The sequence below is a fragment of the Nicotiana tabacum genome, chromosome 16 (assembly GCF_000715075.1).
Source record: "Nicotiana tabacum cultivar K326 chromosome 16, ASM71507v2, whole genome shotgun sequence".
Lineage (NCBI taxonomy): Eukaryota > Viridiplantae > Streptophyta > Magnoliopsida > Solanales > Solanaceae > Nicotiana > Nicotiana tabacum.
The window spans coordinates 130,126,834-130,136,674 of NC_134095.1; the positions used below are offsets into that span (position 1 = coordinate 130,126,834).

General features: G+C 35.4%; 1 non-coding gene across 1 annotated transcript; it reads right to left on the minus strand.

Annotated features, from left to right (window-relative positions):
* Positions 1-8,853: 8,853 nt before the first annotated feature.
* On the minus strand, positions 8,854-8,960 carry LOC142171326 (small nucleolar RNA R71). Its single transcript, XR_012700898.1, has one exon. It is a non-coding gene; the product is annotated as a small nucleolar RNA R71 (small nucleolar RNA).
* Positions 8,961-9,841: the final 881 nt, after the last annotated feature.

Genomic DNA, 9,841 nt, shown 5'->3' on the forward strand with positions numbered 1-9,841 from the left:
AACAATATCCTTCTTCATCCTCCTCCACCAATAATGTTGCCGCTAATCCTGATACATCTTAGCGGCGCCCAGATGAATAGCATCCTGAGAACTATGGGCCTCTTCTAGAACTAACTCACAAATTCCATAGGCACTCAAACTTGACCCTACATCCTCAAAACTCCGTCATCTCCAACTGTAACCTGCTTGCCACCTACATGCCGCACTGTGTCTCTAAGGACAAACAAATAAGGATCATCATACTGCCGATCTCTGATGCGCTCAAATAATGAAGACCGAGCGACGGTGCAAGCTAGAACATGGCTGGGCTCAGAAACATCCAACCTCACGAACTGATTGGCTAAGGCCTGAACATCCAAAGCAAGCGGTCTCTCACCGACTGGAATAAACGCAAAGCTGCCCATACTGGCTGACTTCCTACTCAAAGCATCAGCCACTACATTGGCCTTCCCAGGATGATACAAGATGGTGATATCATAGTCTTTCAATAGCTCCAACCACCTCCTCTGCCTCAAATTTAGCTTCTTCTGCTTGAACAAATACTTTAGACTCTTGTGATCCGTGAACACCTCACATGACACGCCATATAAATAATGCCTCAAAATCTTCAGCGCGTGAACAATGGCGGCTAGCTCCAAATCATAAAATGTATAATTCTTCTCGTGAATCTACAACTGTCACGAAACATATGCAATAACCTTGCCATTCTGCATCAACATTGCACCAACTCCAATACGAGATGCATCACAATATACTGTGTATGGCCTTGAACCTATAGGCACTACCAACACCGGAGTCGTAGTCAAAGGCTGTCTTGAGCTTCTAAAAGCTCGCCTCACACTTGTCTGACCACCTGAACTGGGCACCCTTCAGGGTCAATCTGGTCATCGGGGCTGCTATGGATGAAAACCGTTCCACAAACCAATGGTAGTAGCCAGCCAAACCCAAGAAACTCAGAATCTCTGTAGCTGATATGGGTTTAGGCCAGTCCTTGACTGCCTCAATCTTCTTAGGATCCACCTGAATACCCTTTGCTAATACGACGTGACCCAGGAAAGCAACTGAACTCAATCAAAATTCACATTTTGAAAACTTAGCATATAACTAGTTGCCCCTCAGAGTCCGAAGAACGACTCGAAGATGTTGCTCATGCTCCTCTTGGCTGAGGGTGTAGATCAAGATATCATCAATAAAAACAATATCAAAGGAATCTAGATAGGGCTTGAACACTCGATTTATCAAATCCATAAATGATGTTGGGGCATTTGTCAACGCAAATGACAACTCTAAAAACTAATAATGCCTGTACCGAGTGCAAAAAACTGTCTTAGGAACATCGGTGTCACGCCCCGAACCTGGGGAGGCGTGGCTGGCACTCGGTGCCGTAGTGGCCCGAGCAAACCACTTTGTAAATAATTCATTCCTTTTTATAACTATCATGGGCCAGCATGACCACAACTCGTAATGTAAAATTGTAAGTGGGCAAATGTTATATTAATGAACTATCGTTCATAAAATGTGAATACATATGGACCGTCAAGGTCTCTGACATACTGTACATAGTAACCCTATGTCTACAAAGCTTCTAAGAATATTTGACATAAAATGGGACATGGTATCGGCCTACCCATAAGTCTGTAGCAAAACTCTGACATGTGACTCATAGACTCGGTTGTACTCTGAATGAGATAGAGTCTTACCGATCCTTCGCTGAATGTCAATCTCATCCACGATGAAGACTCGTCAAACTGATTATCTATACCTGCAAGCATGAATGCAGCATCCCCAACAAAAAGACGTCAGTACGAATAATGTACTGAGTATGTAAGGTATGTAAATAAGTATATAAAGGACATGGAAGAAACCGTGGAGTAAATGACTCAGCCTGTAAATCTAGATGGCTCTGTAAATCAAAATCATGAAATATCTTTAATGTCATGCATATGCATATAAATGTCATGTAATGCATAGGTCTGTACGTACATAACATCATCAAGCCTCTGAGGGCATCCTATTATATTATTTCAGCCACTGTGGGCAACATCATTATCGTATACCGGCTGATCAGGTGGTGGTGCATATATAACGTCGTAACCTTTTTTCCACATCCCATATACATATATTTACATATATACGCGTATATAACGCCATCTAGTGCCACTGTGGGCAAAATCATCAACGTATACCAGCTGATCAGGTGGTGGTGTGTATATAACGCCATAACTTTTTCCTATATCCCATATACATATATTTATATATATACGCGTATATAACGCCATCTGGTCATGGGTCAATGCACATGGGTAAAATGCATGAAAAATACGTGAAAATCTCAATATTCCTTCCATATAAACTTTTTCAACTGCTTATTATTCTGAAACCCATGAACAGAGGATAATAATGATTCACATGGGGAAATCAAGAATATAGACTCCCCTAATATTTCTATGAATAGAGTAATTTATGGAAACTGTGCTTTTGCTCGTTTCTTCAGTATAATTTGGACGATACCATAAGAAAGAAGTGATGGCCTTAACATACCTAAGCCAGAGAAGACAATCCCTTCTAACACACAACAATTACAACAAACTCATCAAAACCAAAACAAGAAAGACCCAAATAACCCGGAAGCAATCCTCTCAAATGCAAATTGTTCACTGCTTGACAAACATCCGAACCAACTATCACTAACCCAGCTGCATTACTGACCTTATCGTCACCATTATTCTCAAGAATTGCATTCCTTAACACACACCTTCCTTAGCAAACTCCCACTCAATGTCTCAGAAACCATATACACGCAATGATTATCCATATTATACCAAAACCCGTACACTTTACACATTACATGAAGACTTAAACTTGATTTGAAGGAAGCCTTATAATTATAACCACTATTATTGGACATAAAGAAAATATTAATTATGGAAGTATTGATCATAAATTTCATTGAGGTATCGAAGGTTAAAAAAAAATGCTTAAACCAATTAAGGTGTTTTCATAATAAAACTAAATATAAGCACCCGCCATTTTATTTTTATCTTAATCTTAGTAAATAAGAAAATAAGTCAAAAAGGTTTTGAGCAATCTTACTTGGTATGACAAAACATTTGATTAAAGTACAACTTAAGTCATCATGAACATTTCTTAAATGTCCATCTTTCTGACTTGTACTCTACATAAACATTCTTACTTTTTAATGATTATTATGGACTGAATACGTTATTCTTGGTATTTGGTTCAATGAAATTTCATGTATTATTAGTCTCAGAGGTTACCTTCTAAATATAGTTACACACACAACAAATAAGAAACTATTAGCTTCAACAATTCCTAAAAAGCCCAGCATCAAATATGCTACCACCAGTCCAGTGTTCAACAATTACACCTGCGAAGAGAGTACTCTTGAACAAACCTGGTCCACAATGCTTATTTTTTTGAAGGGTTTAGTCACCTGTGCTTCCAACTCACGTGAGACTAGAAAAAGAGAGAAGGACCAACTTGTACAGACAGCAAAATTTTACGGCAATCGGGTTCAGAATTCAGTAACGCAATTGAGTAGTTAAAATCTCATCCCAAGATAACGTAAAATGTATCTGAATTTACAATAACCCTCTAGGAAGCTGAAAGTTTCATCGGCTCATGATCAATTGATCATTGTCAAGGCAACAACAGCAAAATGGAAGTTTCCTCGCAAAATGTATAAGTATGAAGTAACCTTAAATAATTGCCACTAAATTCCTTAGTATGACACATATGGTAAATGACTAATGAGCCATTTGATTGAGTGGTACATGCTGCCATGTGATCCGAGACCTTAAAAACTTCTTTTTGCCTCACCTTGATTTACGTGCGCAATTCGGGCGCGTATTCGGAAAGCCATTATATGAAAATCTGTGAAAAATGATAAATTTTGCTTTTAAAATGAATTTAAGTCGACTTCGGTCAACATTTTGAGTAAACGGACCCGGGCCCATAATTTGACGGTCTCGGATGGTCCGTAGAAAAATATGGGACTTGGGCATATGCCCGGAATTGAATTCCGAGGTCCCAAGCCCGAGAAATGAATTTTTGAAGAAAATTGTTTAACTGAAATTATATGAGTTTTCAGAAATTTAAATATGTTTGAATTTGATAGTATCGGACCCGTATTTTGGTTCCGGAGCCCGGTATAGGTCTTATATGGTATTTGAGTCGAGCCTGTAAAATTTGGTAAGAAACGGACTTGATATGACGTGAATCGGACCATCGGTTAATAAAAATGGAACTTAAGAGTTCATGAGATGTTTCTTTGATTTTAATGCTAAATTCATAGTTATTGATTTTATTTTGATAATTTGATCGCATGAGCAAGTCCGTATGATGCTTTTTGGACTTGTGTGCATGTTGGGTTTGGAGCCCCGAGGGCTCGGGTGAGTTTTGGATAGGCCACGGAGTGAAATTGGACTTAGGAGAATTGCTGGTGTGTTGCAGGTTTGTAGCAGGCCTCTGATCTCGCATTTGTGAGATCAGGCATCGCAATTGCGATGTAAGCAGGGTTCGTTAATGCCAGAAGTCGCAAATGCGACCCATGTATTACAAATGCGATGTCGCAAATACGACATACCTTTCGCAATTGCGAAATTAGCAGGTTACTTAAGGGTTCGCAATTGCGAACCCTGGTCCCAATCGCGACATCTGCAACTTGCTAAATCATAACTTAGACGCATTTTCAGTCATTTTTCAAACCTTTTCAAAACCTAAACACCTTTGGGCGATTTTTCAAAGACAAGTACTCTTCCAAAACGATTGTAAGTCATATCTAACTCGTTTTCATTAATCTTTAACATCTTTTCACATAATTTCAACTCAAAATCAAGGGTTTTCACGACGGAAATTGGGTGTTTTGGGTAGAATTTAGGTTTTTCAAATTTTGAAAATTTGGACCTCGATTTGAGGTCCAATTTAAAAACAAATTACATATTTGGGTTTGTGGGTGAATGAATAATCGGATTTCTGTTCAAACCTCGGGTTTTGACCATGTGGGCCCGGGGTCAATTTTTGACTTTTTGGGAAAATCATTGGAAAACTTATTTTCATGCATTAGAATTGATTCATTAGCATTTATTGATATAGTTAAGTAACGTGTGGCTAGATACGAGCGAATTGGTGGTGGAATCAAGAGGTAAAGCGGTAGTTGAGGCTTGAATTGTGTTCGTGGCATCGAGGTAAGTGTTTGGTCTAACCTTAGCTTGAGGGATTAGGAGTTGTGTCTTATTTGGTATGTGTTAATTGTGGAGTACGATGTATAGTCATGGTGACGAGTATCTATACGTCGGTGTCAAGCATGCCCGTGGGTCTAGTGCTGTAATCGTTGTGACTCCGTTGAGATTTATTCATGCTAAATATGTTGATTATCATTGTTGGTTCCCTTGCCGGGATGTTATTGTTTATGATATTGTCCCCCTTGATGGGATGTTATTGTTACGATATTATTTCCCTTGCCGGGATATTGTTGTTATACTCTTGTTCTCTTGTCGGAATTCTTTTGTGATTGATGATGATTTATAAATGGGATCGGATTGCACGCCTGCAACAAGATATATAAAATGGGAGCGGGTTACACGCCTGCAACAAGATATATGAAATGAGAGCGGGTTGCACGCCTGCAACAAGACATATGAAATGGGAGCGGACTGCACGCCTGCAACAAGATATATAAAATGGGAGCAGGTTGTACGCCTGCAACGAGATATATAAAATGGGAGCGGGTTGCACGCCTGCAACGAGATATATGAAATGGGATCGGGTTGTATGCCTGCAACAAGAAAGAAATGAAAGTGAATACTGTGTTTTTTTTCCTAATTATTGTTGGCAATTAAATTCTGGTTTCTTTACATTCCTCTTTGGTATTTTGTTGTTATCTGATACCCCCCGTAGCATGCTTTCCCCCTCCCCCTCTTTAACTGTGAATATCTGCTTTTATTTTCCGTTGTATATGATTTAACTGCACAGGTTTATTTGATAGTCGGGTAGCCTCTTCACTACTTCGCCGAGGTTAGGCTAGGTACTTACCATCACATGGGGTCGGTTGTGCTGATACTACACTCTGCACTTGATGGATATAAATTATTCTTATATTTTAATAAAAAAATATAATATTTTAGATATAAAACATGATCAATTTATATCTTATTCTCGCACTTTTTCTAATAATTCTTGCAGGAAAAATAATACATGGAAAAAGAGAAAAAGAAAGAACCTACAATTCAAGGAAGAAGGATACATCCGTGACAACTTCATCTAAGACTACACAAAGTTAATAGATATAAAAGTTATGACAAATTCTCACCAAAATTTCATGGCAAATTGCGATGTCAATTTCTCATCAAGGCCATATGATATATTGATATTATCTTGCAAATTCTCACCAAGGTCTTGTAGAAATTTTCCTATAAATAGGCATATGTTTGTAGAAGAAAGGACATCCCACTTTGTATCCAATTTCCTATCTAGTTTTTTCTAAGTTTCTAAAGAGAAAGAGAAGAGTAATCTTAGTCTTTTCCTCTAGTCTTTCTCTTTGTAGTAAAAATATTCTTAGTCTTTTGAAAGTATTTTTTTTAGCTTTTCTTACTTCATAATGGAGTAATTTCTTTTTGTTGGGATAGTTGATGAAGCTTAATATAATTATAATACTATCTCAATTTCAATACATTCTTGGCCTGAAACTCTATTTACATTTCATAATGTGCTAGAATGATGATTTTTTAATCATTATTATCACATCTACATATTTTATATCTAAGTTATTCTTATGTTAATTTTGTAATTCTCACGGAGCAAAGTTAATATATAATAATTGATGAATATTATATTAGAGTGAAAGTAATTTTTGGTAAGATTATTATTTCAAGTCTGTAATCTTGCTTTCCTCAGTTTTAACTCTCACGGAGGAATTGTTGAAGGCAAGATTATTGATTTTCTAGTAAAAATATTCTCACAATGTTTTTACTACACTTGAGCACAGGATATTAGAGTGAAACTAATTTTCGGTAAGATTATTATGCCAAGTCTGTAATCTTGCTTTCCTTAGTTTTAATTCTTACAAAGGAATTGTTGAAGGCAAGATTATTGATTTTCTAGTAAAAATATTCTCACGAAGTTTTTACTACGCTTGAGCATAATTCAGGCAAGATATTTCAGCTTAATCGTCACTAGTTTTAAATCAATTAGTTGACATAAACTCACGGAGTGTTATTTATTTATTTATTTGTTAGTAAAAAAAATATAATTGTATTAGCAATAAGCAATTATTCTTTAGAGAAATACATATGAAACTGAGATTTTATTGTAATTATATATCAAGTGAATTTAACGATTCCAAACTCTTTTTAAATATAAACTTTTCGGAAGAAATTTCTCTTAATTTATAATTCCAAACACACCTTTCATCAATTTGGTTCTCTCAAATAGTAGTCAAAATATTAAAAGTCCGTAGCTTAGATTATCCAATCTATGTGGGACGATATCATAAACTATACTAGAATTTGACAGAGTACGAGCAGGAAATCCTATACACACAAGCTTCGTCAAATTTTTGGCGTCGTTATCGGGGATTGGCACACATCTACTTTAGATCAAATATTTTATTACTAATTTGAGAATTTATTATTATTGTTAATTTTTCCTTCAAAATGTTATCTCCTACATACTACTATCATAATTGTACTATTATTAGGAGCAATTCTATATAATATTGTAAAAAAGCATATAAAAAAAAGAAAAAAGAAAGAAACCCCTTATAGTTAGTACTTCAACCTACTCTATTTTATATTTTATTATTATATTATTATTGTTAGTATTAACATCTATATAATAGTATAATATATTAGTTTTGTGATTCACAATCTCAATTTTTTTTATTTGTCATTTTTAAGTATATTTTATTATTTATTATTATTATTATAATTGTAAATACTTGTTTTTACTATTCTAGCTCTAAAAGTATCCTTTGTACTATTCTATATTACTATTATAACTATTACTTTTACTATGTTTTTATAAAATAATATTTTATTCAACTTTTTTTTAATTGATAGTACTTTAATCCTTCAACATACTTGATTTATTATTGATTTTTTTCATATAATATAATTAGTATTATATTATTTCTTTTGATGGTTAGTTACAACCTACTGTTTTAGTTAACTATAATATTAACGTACTATTTTTTTAATTCATTTTTAAAACTATCTATTACTATTTTAGGAACTGTCTTTATTTTACTTTAATTTCATATAGTTTATGACCCGCTCTTCTGCAAAAGAGTTGGCCAATTATGATCCTGAAATTAAAAATTTTTGCGATTGTGTAGGAAAGGACAAAAATATCGTCTCAAAACATAACTTGTAACAGAATGGAGCACCAATTAGAAGATGATAATAATCCACTACAAATTCCACCACCAGCTCATGTAGATGAGCAGTTTGATGAAGTGGCGCCAAGACCAGCAAATAGAATCCTAAGGGATTATGCTAGACCTGATCGCTTTAACTGTGAATCTAGTGTTAGGAAACCTCCAATGACAGCCAATAACTTTGAAATCAGGACATGCCTGATTCAAACAATTCAACAGTCTTGCATTTTCACTGGTAATCTAAGTGAAGATCCACATAGTCATTTTATTGACTTATTAGAATTTGTTGAAACCACAAAGTATAATGGAGTACCTCATGAAGCAATTAAGTTAAGGCTATTTCCTTTTTCTTTAAAAGGAGAGGCCAAAACTTGGTTACGAAGTTTGCCTCAAGGTTCTATTACTACATGGACAAATGACTTAGAAATTTTTAAATAAATTCCCCTGCTAAAACAACAAAGTTAAGACAGGATATATCTAACTTTTTACAGACTGACACTGAGTCAGTTTATCAAGCTTGGGAAAGATTGAAAACAATGTTAAGGAAATGTCCACATCATGACATTCCTGGACATATGCAGTTGTACATTTTTTTATCATGGTTTGAAACCATCTTCTAGAAATGTTGTAGATGCAGCTGCAAGAGGTTCCATAACGGGAAAAATCACAGAAGAAGCATTGCAATTGCTTAATGAAATTTCTGAAAATGCCATATAGTGTTCATCTGAGTGTGTAATCATTAAGAAAGCTTCTACAGTAAATCAGGTGGATGTTTTAAATACACTAACACAATAGATTGTTTCTTTGGCACAAAAATTTGAATCTTTTCAGGTAAATACACAATAACCAAGCCAGTTTGAGACTTGTGACTTGTGTGGAGGAAACCATCTAAACCACGAATGTCAAGCAACCAATCAAAATGATGAACAGGTCAATGTCATCGGTGTAATACCCCAAAATATTTTTAAAGTACTTAAGCTATTAAGAAAGTTTATGTGCGCTAATTATATTATTTTGTGCGCAAAGACGGACTATTAATATGATGGATATCAACTGGATATGATAATAAGTGTACGAAGTATATTATAAGTGATTGGGGGTCTAAGGAGAAGCCTAAGTCTAAGCCAAGTTGGAAAATTTCAAGATAGACTAAAATTCTAAATGAGCACACACAAGATCATACTTTGGACGAGCATATCCACATATATATAAGGTGGTATGTGATGCACAACCTATCAAATTAAAGGTCTTTGAGTGTAGTTTCTAATAATTCAAACCGTTCATCATTTGGACATTGGTACAGTAAGTTGTGATTGCTTTACTGAAGGCAGGTAATGCTATGTTTTGGGGCAGAGGCAAATCGTGGTTACCAAATGCGATTTATAAGTCGTATTCAACACCTGCGACTTACCTAGACAGATTACAAAACCCGAGTTTCAGCCATTT